Genomic DNA, 15,130 nt, shown 5'->3' with positions numbered 1-15,130 from the left:
GATCGGTTTGCCTGCGTACCGAGTCGGCACCGCAGACGATCGCTGGCTTTTCGAGCCTTCCACGGTTTCAGATTCCTCTATCTGGAATATCTTTGATCGATCATCGACAGAAAAATCGAATTTCGCCGCGATCGATACCGCGATCGCCGCCGATCGAAGGCACACAAGATACAGCGGTCACGATTAACCCTTTCCCTACGGCAGCTCCATCCGCCGAAGTACAACCGTCACTGAACGGAAACTAGCTCCAGAAATATGCACAGTGCGCGTGGTTTCTGTATATATGTTGTTCCAAGTCTTAAATAATAACAATGCCGAATGAAACAATCGTTGCTCCAATGTAACAAATGTATTTGCATTTTTAATTTAAAAAGACTTACAAAATTATAGGTAACATAGGTATTCATATAATTACAAAGCCTAACGATTAAATGTTTAATATAATTAATAACGAGGCGAAAATTATTAAAAGATAATAATATGTAAAAACTAACAATATAATTCTATGCGATATAGTTGAAAGCAAGGATCTATACAAAGGCCAAAATCGCAATCTTTGCACTTGCACCGCGAATCCGTTCTTTTATTATTTTTCCTACAAATTATACATCCGCGTCTTCTGTATACACTTAATTTCGATGCCGCATATACAGACTGTCCCAAAAATGTCTCGTAATCCGAAAGTAGTGGATTCCTGAGGTGATTTGAAGCAACTTTTTCCTTAGCGAAAATGCGATCCGCGGCTTCGTTTACGAGTTATTAACGAAAAACAGTGACCAATCAGAGGCGAGATCATTTGGCGCATGACAGCCGAGCCAATGAGCGGAACTGGGCTCCGTGCGCTCGTTGGCTGGGCCGCCACGCGCCGGTCGAGCTCGCCTCTTATTGGCCAGTGTTTTTCGTTAATAACTCGTAAACGAAGCCTCGGAGAACATTTTCGCAAAGGAAAAAGTTGCTTCAAATGATCTCAGGAACCTCCCATTTCCGGATTGCGAGACATTTTCGAGACACCCTGTATGCGGCGCCCGTACCCACAGGTCGTCGAGTGGATGCGACGATATATACGACGCTCGGCGCGAAAGGGTTAAACCGGAGACACCGCGAAGACGTTGAACAGACGTTCAACCGGTTGTCAGAAGATCCAATCCGGTGGATCGGGACTAATTCGCGAAGGCGCCGGCCGAAATTATGCGCGCCGAGGTTCATCAAGGAAACGATTACAGGCCGGCCGAGACTCGAATTAAAATTTCATCCACGCGACGTCGCTCAATTTTACGACCGTCCCACGACAAGAGCAGCAGAGCCGTGGAATTTCCTGAATTCGGCGTACAGCGCCGTGAAGATGATTCGCGTAGGTTTTTACGCGGGACGTTCCGGGCCAGCTCTCCCGTACTTTCGGATTCCGAATACGGTCGCGGCAATTTATCGCAACCGCGTGTACAAGACCGTTCGGTAGAACCGTTGGAGAGAACGGTGACGCCTTCATAATCGGGCCCTACGGCCCCGCGACACGTGTCCGTGGAAACGCCGCGTCGCGCCGGGCCGGGTCGGGCCGGGCCGCGCTGTGACGCCAAGGAAATGAAACTTGGAAACAGAGAGTCGGACGCCCGTCCGATCGGAAACTTCCATCGACGATTAGAATACTTAAAATGCCGGGTTGCGTATTTCTTTTCCTTTTTTTCTCTATCTTTTTTATTTCTTTTTTTCAAATCGTTCCAGCAACGAACGAGACGAATTCTTTCGCTAATCTCTTCGACCGGCGTATGAAGCTAAAAGCAGTATTTAGAATATGCAAAAATTTCTGCCCGGCTGTAATGGGAATCGGCCGGATATCGATCATCCTCTTCCAGCGACCGGCGAACCGTTAATAACACGTTGGTAGGCGTACAATCGAGAATGATCGCGGAGATCTAACGTTATCCGAACGATCGCCAGGAAATCGATTATTTATTGCCCCGTGAGGGGCCGGCAACAATTCCGATGGAATTCCGTGGGCTTATTTCGTATCTACCGAAACGGTTGAATTCGCTAACGGCCTTCGCGTTTTACCTTGAGGCGAGACTGTGCCGAATGCAATCAGCGACAGCGATGGAAACCGGCAGCTTATTCTACTGGCCGTCCGCGTCCGACAGCTAATTCTACTTCCTCGTGCGCCGAGCGTTTGTTTCCTGTGTGCGAGCGTAGACCGTTTCCCTGTTGTACATTATTGTTTTTCTTTTCAGACGGTCCGCCGGTATTTGGACCACGTAGAACGGCCAGATTATACTCGCCCAGGTATCTCGCGTTTTTTGCTTATTAAACACGAGCGAATCAGCTTCCCCGTGTTTTCACTAGAGAATTGCGAAACGAGACATCGAAAATCTGACGGCTTGTCCGGTGCTTGTGATGGTCGTTTAGCGACTGGTTCGTCGATTAACCAGTTGGCCGCTGTATTCTGTTTGGAAAGTGTTACTGTAATTATGCCGTACATGTTTGATTTTCTTCGTATTTTGTTTAGATACAACATTTTCATAAATGCGGATTGAAGAAGGAATGTCGAAGTTCTTTTTAATCAGTTTGTGGTTTTTGGCGAGTATACTCGTCATACGGAAATGACAATATTTCCTATTACGACGAGTATACTCGTCACAAAGAAATGCGGACATTTTGTGTTTGACGAGTATGCTCGTCACGAGGAAATGGTAACATTTTTTGTTACGACGAGTATACTCGTCATGAGGAAATGGCAACATTTTCTGTTACGAGTATACTCGTCACGAAGAAATGACAACATTTTGTGTTGCGACGAGTATTCTCGTCGTGAAGACATGGCAACATTTTCTGTTACGACGAGTATACTCATCAAGACATGGCAACATTTTCTGTTACGACGAGTATACTCGTCATAAGGAAATAGTAATATTTCCTGTTACGACGAGTATACTCGTCATGAGGAAATGCGGACATTTCGTGTTTGACGAGTATACTCGTCACGAAGAAATGACAACATTTTGTGTTGCGACGAGTATTCTCGTCGTGAAGACATGGCAACATTTTCTGTTACGACGAGTATACTCGTGACGATGAACCGCGAACATATCGTGCCACGACGAGTACACTCGTCGAAAGAGGCGACATTGATTAAATAATATTGTTACCTTCCGAAAACAAGTCGTCGGTAGATGATGTCCGAGGTATCAAAGTACAAATACGGCTGAATACATTAGTGCCTAACGTCGAACAAAATTAATCATGTGTCCGGGATAACGCAGCTCCGTTCGCCCTCTGGATTCGTGAAACGTTGAACCGATCTTTACACACAGCAACAAACAGGAACGGTGGATGCCGGTGCTACGACATCGAGGCGTCAGGTTGCGATCGAATCGACGATAAATCACGGTTCGCCTTATCAGAAGGAAGCAACGTTGCAGCCAATTTCAGGATCGTTAAATTAAATTGATTTAATGGTTTTTTACGTTCGCTTTTGCATTTACATAGAGCCGGGAGACACGGGCCCGCGGATTCAGGCGCGCACGTGCGCCGCGGTAAAAGGTTATGGCGGCGGTTCGTAGGTGAAGAATTGTATATTTAATGGCAATCGAATCGGCAACAGGCCGCACGGTTTCGTCGCGGGCGCGATGAACGGGCCGATAAATAAATTGTTTGCGCGACGCTACGTGGTTTCGTTTCATGATAATTTATCGGCTGTTATTCGCCGACAACCTTCGGAGGCCGACCGAGGAATTTTTTGGTTATAAAAAGAAGAAAAAAAAGTGAAAAAGAAAGAAACGAAGATACAGAAACGATATAATCACAAGCAAAGAGAGATATAATTGCATCCCGGCGTGGAACGAGTGGGCGCATTATTGATGAATTCGGCTCGCATAGCGCCGCATAGCGATGCGATCTCATTGGCGTTCGGGATAACAATCATAACCTCTAAACTAATTCATTTTCGACCCAGGTACGTTAATAATTTTTTGAAGGCAATACAAGGACGTATCGATTTGTACATAAATTATAAACAGTTATGTTAAAAAGAATTGCAACGATTTTGTTTTCTTGTTGAATAAAATAAATCTTTTATCAATATTTAGTATTGTAATCTTTTTGGAAACTGTGAACTGACTAAGTTTTATTCGAAACATATTTTATTAAGAATTATTATGTGTCGGGTAACACGCATTCTACCGTAATACATACATAACTGGCACATATGTGAACATAATACATAAACAAGCAACAAATATTTCAATGTAAGCGGATAATTAATAACAAGAAATTATGTCAAGGCATATAAAAATCTGTTATGCAATATTAATGCATTATGTACAATTATATCAAGGTTATGTCAAGGTCAATGATCAATGATCAATGGTGAAAAAATGATTAACGTATTTAGGTAAAAAATTAATTAGTTTAGAAATTATGATTATTGTCCCGATATGCCTAATAAGATCGCGTCGCTGTGCGCCGGGCCGATACGACGCGACGTTCCCGGCGTAATCCTGAACTTTGACATTCGTTAATCAACCGAGGAGATATCGTTCTATGGGCGGGAGAACCTTGCGTTCCAGAGAGGCGCCGCATTCTTGCGGCTAGCCGAATATTCTGACACAGTTCGCGGCGCCGGCTGACACCGTTGCTAATAAACGCGTGTCGTTAATCACACTTGGCCCGACAATGCTCAACTTTATTTCTATAGACTCTCACGGGTTTCCTCGAAGCCGTCCCATACCGATTTCTCTGTCTGAGAATAAAACAGTGCCTTCGACTGCAACTCGTAGCCATTAACGTTTCGCAACGCTCGTGGCTGCGCGAGAGACTGTCTAAAATAATTCATAATTAAATCGTAGCGCCAGCGAAAGTATGAATCGCATTGTTGAAAACAACAGTGCACGGAGACAGATAAGATTAATATATTTTACTAGGTTTCGAACGAGCCTTTATAATTACCGTGTGCCTGGTTCACTGATTCTCCGTTATTCAATGAAAATTGTGCTTTGTTTTTGTTATTGTCAACATGGGTGTTTAGCTGTGTACATAAATAAATTAAATTAAATTGAATTAATTGAATTAAATTGAACTGAATTCAATTGAGTAAAATTAATTACATTAAATTGCATATATTGAATTGAATTATCATAAATTAAATTAAATTGAATATATTGAATTGAATTATCATAAATTAAATTAATTGAATTGAATTATCACGAATTAAATTACATTAAATTGAACTGAATTATCATGAATTAAATTAAATTGAACTAAATTGAATTGAATTGAATCGGAATTGAATTGGAATTGAATCGGAATTGAATTGGGATTGAATCGGAATTGAATTGAATTGAATTGAACTGAATCGGATCAAATTGAATAAATTAAATCGAATAAATTAAATTAAAATAAGTTAAGTTTAAATAAACAAGCAGTCGAATTTCCTTGACACATTTCGCAGTCGGAGGATAAAGAATTGTTCACGATCTCGGTTCTGTGATCAACCCGAGTCCATCGACGAAATTCTCCGCGATGGTCCAGAGAAATTTACAGCCTAGGAATGACAATGCTATTATAACGATGATATTCCGGATATTCCGATGATTCGCTTTCAAAACTATTTCGACGATCACATGGCCTCCTTTCGATACGGACGCGTTTCAAGGAAATCGTGAAATCTCCCGCGAACGTCAACGGCGCGGTATTCCGATGGTATCCTTCCGATTTCGTTGTCCTGTAATCGAATGCGTCATCGCGATCGAGCCCCCCGCGAGATTAGGTTCTCGAAAGTAGGTTCGGCGCGATCGCGTACAACGACCTCCAGGCGTCGTCGGAGATCCTCGGATTCTTTCACCGGCAGCCAGGATTTCGAGGTGCCTGGGGAAACGTGATAGACAACGTCCGAGCGCACGATACATGCCTGCCTTTTCCTTATTCGACCGCGAACAATTCAGATCGATCGTCAATTCGAACAATCGATATACAGGTTGTCCCAAAAATGTCTCGCATTACGGAAATGTGGGGTAGCTGAGATCATTCTAAGTAACTTTTTCCTTTGCGGAAATCCAATCTGCGGCTTTGTTTACGAGTTATTAATGAAAAACACCGACCAATGAGACGTAATGGCGCGAAACACAACGTGGTCGGTCGATCGAGTGCCATGTGCTCCTACCACTGAGTTTGACAGCTGAAGGGGGACTCTGTGCCGCGTTCAAATCAATGAACAAGTCTCGGAGCATGAACTTTTGATATTTTTTTTACCACGTGGCAGTGATAATTTTATGAAAAATACTGTTCATCCTTATTTTAGAATGTCTGAAGAATATTTACTAATTTTTCGGACCCGAAATAATAAGTATGATAGTCGTTTTAATTTTCTGGTGTGCATGACACCTCACGTGTACGATATGTAATTTGTATGCAAGGTGTACAGTGAAGATTAACAAAGTTCGTAAATGTTAATTTATTAAATTTTAATTTAAATAATTTTGTGTCCGAACACAATTTAACGAACGATTCGCAAAGCTAATTTAATAAATAATAATCGCGTTAAACGTCGTAAGGGATATGTTTGTTAGAGAAATATGAAGAATATCAATGAGAAACTCACCCATTTAGTTGTAAATCGACCTCGTACAATGTATGATGAACTGCATAGCTGATCTGTATCCGACGGCGACGAACAGAAGGATGTTTCCAGGCAGGCTATTCCAACGATCACCTTTACTACATTATCACTACACACTGATCACTTATTATGAACTTTCCTGGATTAATATGTATGGCCCCGAAAAGAGCCGATTTTTAACAACACGCACCGCGTTGACACATTTCGTAATGTTCTCCTGAACCCTTTGCAGCATCCTTGGAGTAAACAAATTGATCGCACCGTATAAGAATAATTAAGAAAATTCTCTCGCGACGTCCTTTTCATATTAATACTCAGGACGAACTGCAGAATGGCCGACAATGTTCCCGTTCGATGGAAAATAGTTGAAACTCGCTCGTAGGAGAACGAAACATTGTCAACCATCGTGCCAATCTTCTGCAGTTCGTACGCAGTACGTGTTGTTAACAATACGAACTTTGAACGCGCAGCATTAAAAAATTGGCTCTTTTCAGGGCCATACATATTAACCCAGGAAAGTTAGTCCGCAGATATTATTGATATGCGATCAATGTTTACTGATAATGCAGTGAAAGTGAACGTTGCAATAGCCTGCCTGGAGACAGGCTGATACAGACCAGAGATGATACAGGATACAGATCAGCTGTGCAGTTCACATATTTATATGTATTATTCGTTATTTATTTTATTATTATATTATACTATATTTATATTTATTATTCATTATTTATTTTACTATTATTATTATATTTATATTTATATCTATTATTCGTTATTTATTTTATTATTATATTATACTATATTTATATTTATTATACATTATTTATTTAATTATTATTGTTATATTATATTTATATTTATTATTCATCATTTATTTTATTATTATTATTATATTATATTGTTATATTATTATTTACTAATAATGTTGTATTTATTTTTTACTTATACAATTTATTTGTTATTCTTCGTGACCAATGACAGTTATAAACGCAGCGGCGCTGCGAAATTCCGGCGCGAATAGCTTCACCCGTGACAGCTAATTTCAGATTAATCATATCCGATTTCGCGTGTGCACACCTGCCAAACCGTCGGCTACCGTTTTTTCTCGCGAACACGACCAGCCGCGCGGCGCAGCTCGCGGCTCGCGGCCCTGGCACGTAACAATAAAAGCAGCCCAATCGGCGAAGCGGAAAGGAGCGAACAAAATTGTGGTCTTCCGAAGGTTCTCGCGATACGGCTGGATCTCGTTTCGCACGGCTGGAAACGTGCTTGCACGGCAAGGGGTTCGAATAACAATTGAAACAGCTTTCGTATAAAACAAGCCTCGTTCGAACAACTTTGAACAGTTTATAAATACAATGAAAAACAACGAACTTATATATTATTGCTCTATGCAATAATTAATTTAAAACACTAGTAGCTTCGAATTTTTATTATTTTATCTTCGTAAAGTTACAATGATGCGCATAATTACAGACTGAATGTAACTTTTACATTGTCAGAAGATCTTGAAACTTTAAAAGCACGTGTCACTTCTGTCAGAGTTGTCTAAAAACGGAAAAAAGGTTGCTAGATTGTTCTCCGTATATTTTACTATCTAGGGAAATAACGAGTTTTTGGAACGTGCGAACTTTTCGAAATTCGAATTTGGCCGCCTTTCCGGGTCAAATGGCGATGATTGGTGCGCCGCATAGTGGGCTGGATCGAGAAATTCAGTGACATTCTGTTATAACTTTTGAACCATCAAAGATATTGCAATGGAATTTTCACCAAAAATATTTAAAAAATAGTTATTTTCAACTATAGATATAATGTTATATATATAATATTACAAACTATTTGTAACATTACAATACTAACGTACCTGGAATTACTAGTTGGTCCTCGTAACCAGTGTGGGTGTAATATATACCGACTGGAACACAGAGAGATTATCTCCAATATCTCTAACCTCAAAGTAACGTAACCTTGATATCTTTAAAACGTAATAATTTACAATCTGGTTCGTCTTGGTATGTAACTTTTAAAGAATTACGTAGAAGAAAGTATCCTGAAAATATACCGTTTGTCCGAAACTGTGAGTTCTTGGGTGTCAAAAGATATTCCTTGTCGAATGTAAAGAATTTTTACACTCTTTGTATTTTATTAAACATTATATTTTTCATATATAGGATACGATAATCTTAATTCAAGCTACTGTTTCCTAACGAGAAATATTGCCTCCTAATGTTAAAAAAGAAAGCAAAGGAAAAAATTAATTAGGTTCATCGGGACATTGCGCGGAAAAGAGGCACATTTTTTGGCGTCAAATGTAGCGCTCAAAATGTTCAACTTTAAATTGTCGTATCTACTACAATTTATGATCATTTTTATTAATATTTCCACGTTCGAGGGTAATGGACATTTAACAAGCAATAAAAATTGACTGGACATCGATATGAAAAAATTAGGTTTTTGTCAAAAAGTCACTAAAATCTTCGATCCGGCCCTCTGGTGCGCCGCGCCGTCGCCGGACCACCGATGCGACGCGCGGCAAAAAAATGACGACCTCCATGGAAATTGCGTGCACGCGCGCCGTATCGGAAAATCGTGTCGGCATGAATGGGAGTGCTCGAGCCGGAAGCGAGCATCGTGGCGCGTCCGAAAAAGGAAGTGGAAAAATCGCTGTGATCCCCCTCGTCGTCGTAACGACCGGCCGGCGATCCGAGATCGAGAGGTGTGGAATCCGTTCCGGTTGACGTAATCGTTGCCGGATGCTTAGGCGCTTCCCCGAAAGAGTTACGATGATCTTTGTCGGTTGCAAATGTACGGATGTTTTCGCGATCGGCCGGACCGATACCAACCTGCTCAACACACCTGTACACGGAAGCGGCTGGCCGTGCCCCTCGTGTCCGAACTCTGACACAACTATAAATGCACGGACAGCTTCAGGGTAAGTGCAAGTATTACTTTGATAGAGAAAATAAGACCTTTTACGGCAATAGATTGACAACTCGAGCAATACTTATTATTATTTAACTTGAATATTTATTTTTGTCAAAATATTCGATCTCCGAAAGCACAAATTTTATTGAAAAAGCGCAGTATAAAGAAACCATAAGTGTGCATATATTACTGCGATTATGTATCTGTTACCGCGAGTCAAATATGTACCGCGAACGTTTCGATTACTGTGTGTCAAGGTTGACATAACCTATTTTCTCTTAAATGTACGCACACAGCTACAATTCCTAGGATCAAGATATTCTCACTGCAGCATTTTGCAAATTAGGCATAGGTGCTCTACGATCGAGCGTGCTCGCCCCGGTTCATCGAGAACTGCACTGTATAGGTTATGGTTCGGTAAAGCAGTAAAAATAAATAAAGCATCGCAGTAATGTACATGCATGGTAAACAACTATGCGACAAATATTGTTAGTAAATAATATTTGAGGATAGATGATAGCGACAGCGTACGTCGATCTTTAACCAAAGTAATGATAACTTTATCTAACAATAACGCTTATTATCAATTATCAAAATATAAATGCCTTACGAATCAGCGTTCGCAGCTGTCTATTACGAGTACTTCGTAAGACTCGACGGTTTCATAAGTTTCCGAATATCAGAAGTCGATAAATGAATTAAAACCTGCGATTGCTGTTACTCGTACGTCAAAAAATTATCAATATTAAACTTATAAAAAATAATGAGATTCATTTTTAGAAGATTACGCGCTATAAAATATTAGATTTTATTACTTTTACAAAATAGAGGCGAGATTAGCTGGCGCGAAGCGACCGAGCCAATGAGCGGTCGGGGCTCAGTTTCGCTCATTGGCTCGGCCGCCTCGCGCTAGCATATCTCACCTCTCATTGGTCACTGCTTTTTCGTTAATAACTCTTAAACAAAGCCTCGTAGGACATTTTCGCAAAGGAAAAGGTTGCTCCAAATGATCTCAGGAATCACCTCGTCGAGACATAAAGTCTTTCGTTAATAACTCGTAAACGAAGCCGCGGATTGTATTTTCGCTAAGGAAAAAGTTACTTCAAATTACTTCAGGAACCCCTCATCTCTCGCTTGTACAATAATTTTGGGACACCCTGTGTAGATGCATGCTCAGAAAGGAGGGCGCCACAGCTAACTTATTAATCCCGTGTACCAATGAATTGTTGAGTATACAACAGAAAAACGTGGCGCGTACGTGTTTCTACCTTACGATTTCAAGGTTAAATCCCGATATTCTCGAATAAAGAATCAATAAAAGAATTCGAATAACACGGAAGAGACGGGCTCCACAGCTCTCTATTGCGCAAAACGTCTAATAATAAATTGATTTACCGATCGCGTGGAATCGGTCGACGGAGATCCTTGTTGAATTCGAGACCATTTATCTGCGTGACAGGCGTTCCTGGCGTAACTAGGAAAAGGATGAAAGAGAACATAGCTGAGATTAAAAATCAATCACGATTTATCGGGGCCACCTTGACCCGTTTACGCAATTTCTGCAGAGTTGTTGCTCTTTGAAACGTAGACCACTGAAATCGCTTGGATTCCAGCGATCATTTCATGGATCAGAGTCGCAGTAAATCCGTGGATACGCGGAGAACACGACGGGCCGCGCCGGATCGATCGATCGATTTGGAAAGTGAAACGCTGCCGTATACGATATTTTTAAGGACATTCGATTTCGGCAAATTATCCGTACGTTGGCTCGTCGATCGAACCATCGCGACGATAAATTACAATTGCGTTCGCGAATTCAGTTGATGCTTGACTCTTAAACAAGGCCGGAAAATACAGGGTGTCCCGAAAATGTCTCGCAATCCGGAAATGGAAGGTTCCTGAGGTCATTTGAAGCAACTTTTTCCTTTGCGAAAATGTTCTCCGAGGCTTCGTTTACGAGTTATTAACGAAAAACGCTGACCAATAAGAGGCGAGCTCGGTTGGAGCGCGCGGCGGCCCAGCCAACGAGCGCACGGAGTCCAGTTCCGCTTATTGGCTCGGGCGTCTCGCGCCAAATGATCACACCTCTGATTGGTCACTGTTTTTCGTTAATAACTCGTAAACGAAGCCGCGGATTGCATTTTCGCTAAGGAAAAAGTTGCTTCGAATCACCTCAGGAATCCCATACTTTCGGATTGCGAGATATTTTTGGGACCCTCTGTATAAAGGAAACCGTCGTTAGATCGCGCAAGCGCGGCTCTCGGCCGATTTCAAAAATGAAAACGAGCGATTAGATTTCGGTCTTCGACTAATATCGAGCGATCGAAGCAGTCGCATCAACTCGGCGGACCTTTCGCATTTACTAAAATACGCGACGACGCGCGGCGATGCGATCCCATTGGCATGCGAGACAATAATCGTAACTTCTAAACTAATCAATTTTCGGCCCAGGTACGTTAATAATTTTTTAAAGGGAACACATAGACGAATTGATTTGTACATAAATAATATACAGTTATGTTAACGCTAGATTTACGGAACCCGTCAAAATGACGGGACACTGATTTTTTAAATTTATATGTTACTTACGACAAATGTTACAATATATACAATTGTTGTTGCATATATTGTTGTTAATATACAATTGCTGTTGTATATATTGTTGTTAATATACAATTGCTATTTTTATAAACTAATATAAAACAGCTGCTTTTTATAGTCCGCAAATCTAGCGTTAAAAATAATTGCAACGATTTTGTTTCTTTGCTGAATAAAAAAATCTTTTATCAACATTTAGTATTGTAATCTTTTAGAGACTGTGTATCGACTAATTTTTGTTCGGAACATTTTCGTTTTGTTCCTTAATTGTTTACGTATGAACTCCAGATTACGATTGCGTTACAAGAAAATGAAAATATTGGCTTTTGATTCTGTTTCCATTGCTCGCATCGCTGTGCGTCGGTCGAAAAGTTTGAGAACCTCTAGCCTAGGTTTATTCTCGTAGGATTCGAGTGACATAATGGTCGGATGACTACACGATGACTGTTAAATGTGCAGCGAACTTGCGGGATGGCAGAGATTACCTCGAACGACGACGCCGGTTGCGGTAACAGCGCGGTACCTGCTCGTCATTGTTGCCGCTTATTGTCGGATGCACGCATAATGCGAACCCTAATTTCGCAGCGTGCACCTGCAGGCCGCGCCGCGGCCGCGTCCGCTGCGATCTCGCCGCGTCTCTTTCCCGTAAGGAAAGATCGTCTCGGGGAGCTTTGTTTAGAAAATTAGCAATTTGCTTGAGAGAATCTGTAATCTCGCTGTTCGATGAATTATTTATTACCGAGGAAAATGACTTCACTGGTGAAACTGTTGGTTCGTCGCTTCGTATCTCGCGACCGAAGCGTTATCACGGGAAAGTTTCTTTCGCGGTTGCCAATTTACAGTCAATTCTCCCTAATTGACGCTACGAGTGTGCACAAAAGTGGACGATTCACCGATTGTCAACGTCTGTAAAAATTAAAATTTATCTATCTGAAATTGTGAACTGCGCTGTGAGCAATTATTTATAATAATAAAATAATAATATATATAATAAAATAATAAAATATATAATATATATAATAAAATAATAAAATATATAATATATATAATAAAATAATAATATATATACTATATATATAATAAAATAATAATAATTTTCACCGATGTTTGAACGATCGTCAGAAGAAAAAACTATATTCGCATATTTCTATTTTCTATTATTTCTAAGGTAGAAATATTTAGATAAAATGTTCCATTAAGTTTTTGTTTAAATATCGAGAAAAGTGTGAAAATTGCTTCGACTCTGTACAATAAATTGCCCCTAATAGACGCTCAGATTGTACACAAGAATGGACAATTTGGGATGAGAAAATACGATTCTTATAGTTACCCATTGTCAATAACTATAAAAACGAGCCGCGAGGCTCGATTAATCGCGACTCAGTACTCTCAGATTTGCCGTTTAAATTACCTCTGCTTCCCGAATTGTCCATTTTCGTTTTTAAGCCGAGAGCGTCGATCAGGGAGAATTTACCGCGTACGCATACTGTTCCTAATCGACCGGCATTTTTACGTCGTCGCGTTCTAACGATTTACAATCTATTTGACATTGCGAAACGCTTCGGGGTCCGCCATGTTTGTTTATACGCTCCGTTGGCAATGTTTTCCCCGACGGAGACCGAACTCCGTCCCTGAATAACCGTTGTGAATGCTCGCATACGCAACACGGGGACGTTTATGGTTACGTTATAATTATGTGGCCGCGCGACGACGCGAAAGGGAACGATGAAAACGGTGAAAGTGGAATCGGAGAACAATGTATAAATCTGATTCCATTATTCCGGCGACGTGAAAATGGGTGACGGAGAAGCGGCCGCGTGTATCTTTCGGCGATTGTGTCTCGGCGGAATGCGACGGTTGGACCGCGGGATATTTATGCGAGATAAAAATCGTCTGCGTCGATTGAAAGAAATAGAAATTAAGCAAGCAAGCTCGCTCTCTGTTCGGTTGTTCAACGGATTAAAAATGATGCGCGTCGACAGTCTCGAATTCATCTAATCTGTCTGCTATTTTAACTCCTTGACGTATCATTTCCTTCGCAGTTGCTGCCATTAGAGATTCTTCGATTGCAATAATTTCTTAGGAGGGAAAGAAAATTGATGCTTATCGTGTGCCTAAATTTATTTGAATGCTTGAACATTGATGACAAGAGGTTAGAATTTTATTCAAATTTTAGAAGATGGAATAACATTTATACTGAATAAGTTATTACTAGAAAGGGTTTCATATCGTAATCGCATTCAACCGATTTTGCCATAAACGCATTAAATCCGCGGTCTAACAATGGGCAACGCTTTTCATCGTTATGCATTCCCTTCGCGTACGATCGGCAATGCGCGGTGCGCGTGCACATGTTCGACAACGATGCACGGTAGAGCTCTAACAGAGGCAATCATTCCATCCGTTTCATGACTGAACGGTGCACGGTGGGCCGTGTATCCGCTTATCGCGTCCAAAATTCAAATTATTCAGATATTACAATTTAAAAACAATTTTGTATATACTTATTAACCAGTTAGCCACGGCGCCCCCTTCTCAGAGCGTGCACCTATACAAGATTTCCCAAAAATGTCTCGCAATTCGGAAATGGCAGGTTCCTGAGATCATTTGAAGTAACTTTTTCCTTTGCGAAAATGCGATCCGCGATTTCGTTTACGAGTTATTAACGAAAAACGCTGATCAATGAGAGACGAGATTAGCTGCCTCGCGAGGCAGCCGAGCCGATCAGTGGAATTGGGCCGCGCGCCAGCCGAGCTCGCCTCTCATTGGTTAAGTGTTTCTCGTTAATAACTCGTGAACGAAGGAAGAAGTCACTTCAAATGATCTCAGGAACTCCCCATTTCCAGATCGTGATACATTGTTGTTTGTGTCGCGAGAATCAAGCGATGACAAATATACTCGTCGAACACAGAGCAGGTGTCACTGTTAAAATATTGGATCGAAAAGACGATTTTATTTTATACAATTAATAATTGTACGACTAGTATTACCCGTATCATTATA

The 15,130-nt window shown here is 40.9% G+C and overlaps 2 long non-coding RNA genes across 2 annotated transcripts; one reads left to right on the top strand and one right to left on the bottom strand.

Annotated features, from left to right (window-relative positions):
• Nucleotides 1-334: 334 nt before the first annotated feature.
• Nucleotides 335-7,897, bottom strand: LOC143258789 (uncharacterized). The gene is made up of 3 exons (XR_013032654.1): nucleotides 6,587-7,897; nucleotides 3,138-3,384; nucleotides 335-2,434 (listed from the first exon to the last, which is right to left on the bottom strand). It is a non-coding gene; the product is annotated as an uncharacterized LOC143258789 (long non-coding RNA).
• A 960-nt stretch (nucleotides 7,898-8,857) lies between these two features.
• Nucleotides 8,858-13,167, top strand: LOC117221561 (uncharacterized). Its single transcript, XR_004490530.2, has 2 exons — nucleotides 8,858-9,536; nucleotides 12,534-13,167. It is a non-coding gene; the product is annotated as an uncharacterized LOC117221561 (long non-coding RNA).
• Nucleotides 13,168-15,130: the final 1,963 nt, after the last annotated feature.

The sequence above is a fragment of the Megalopta genalis genome, chromosome 1 (assembly GCF_051020955.1).
Source record: "Megalopta genalis isolate 19385.01 chromosome 1, iyMegGena1_principal, whole genome shotgun sequence".
Classification (NCBI taxonomy): domain Eukaryota; kingdom Metazoa; phylum Arthropoda; class Insecta; order Hymenoptera; family Halictidae; genus Megalopta; species Megalopta genalis.
Note: the sequence above shows the minus strand (reverse complement) of the source record. Positions and strands in the feature narration are given on the sequence as shown.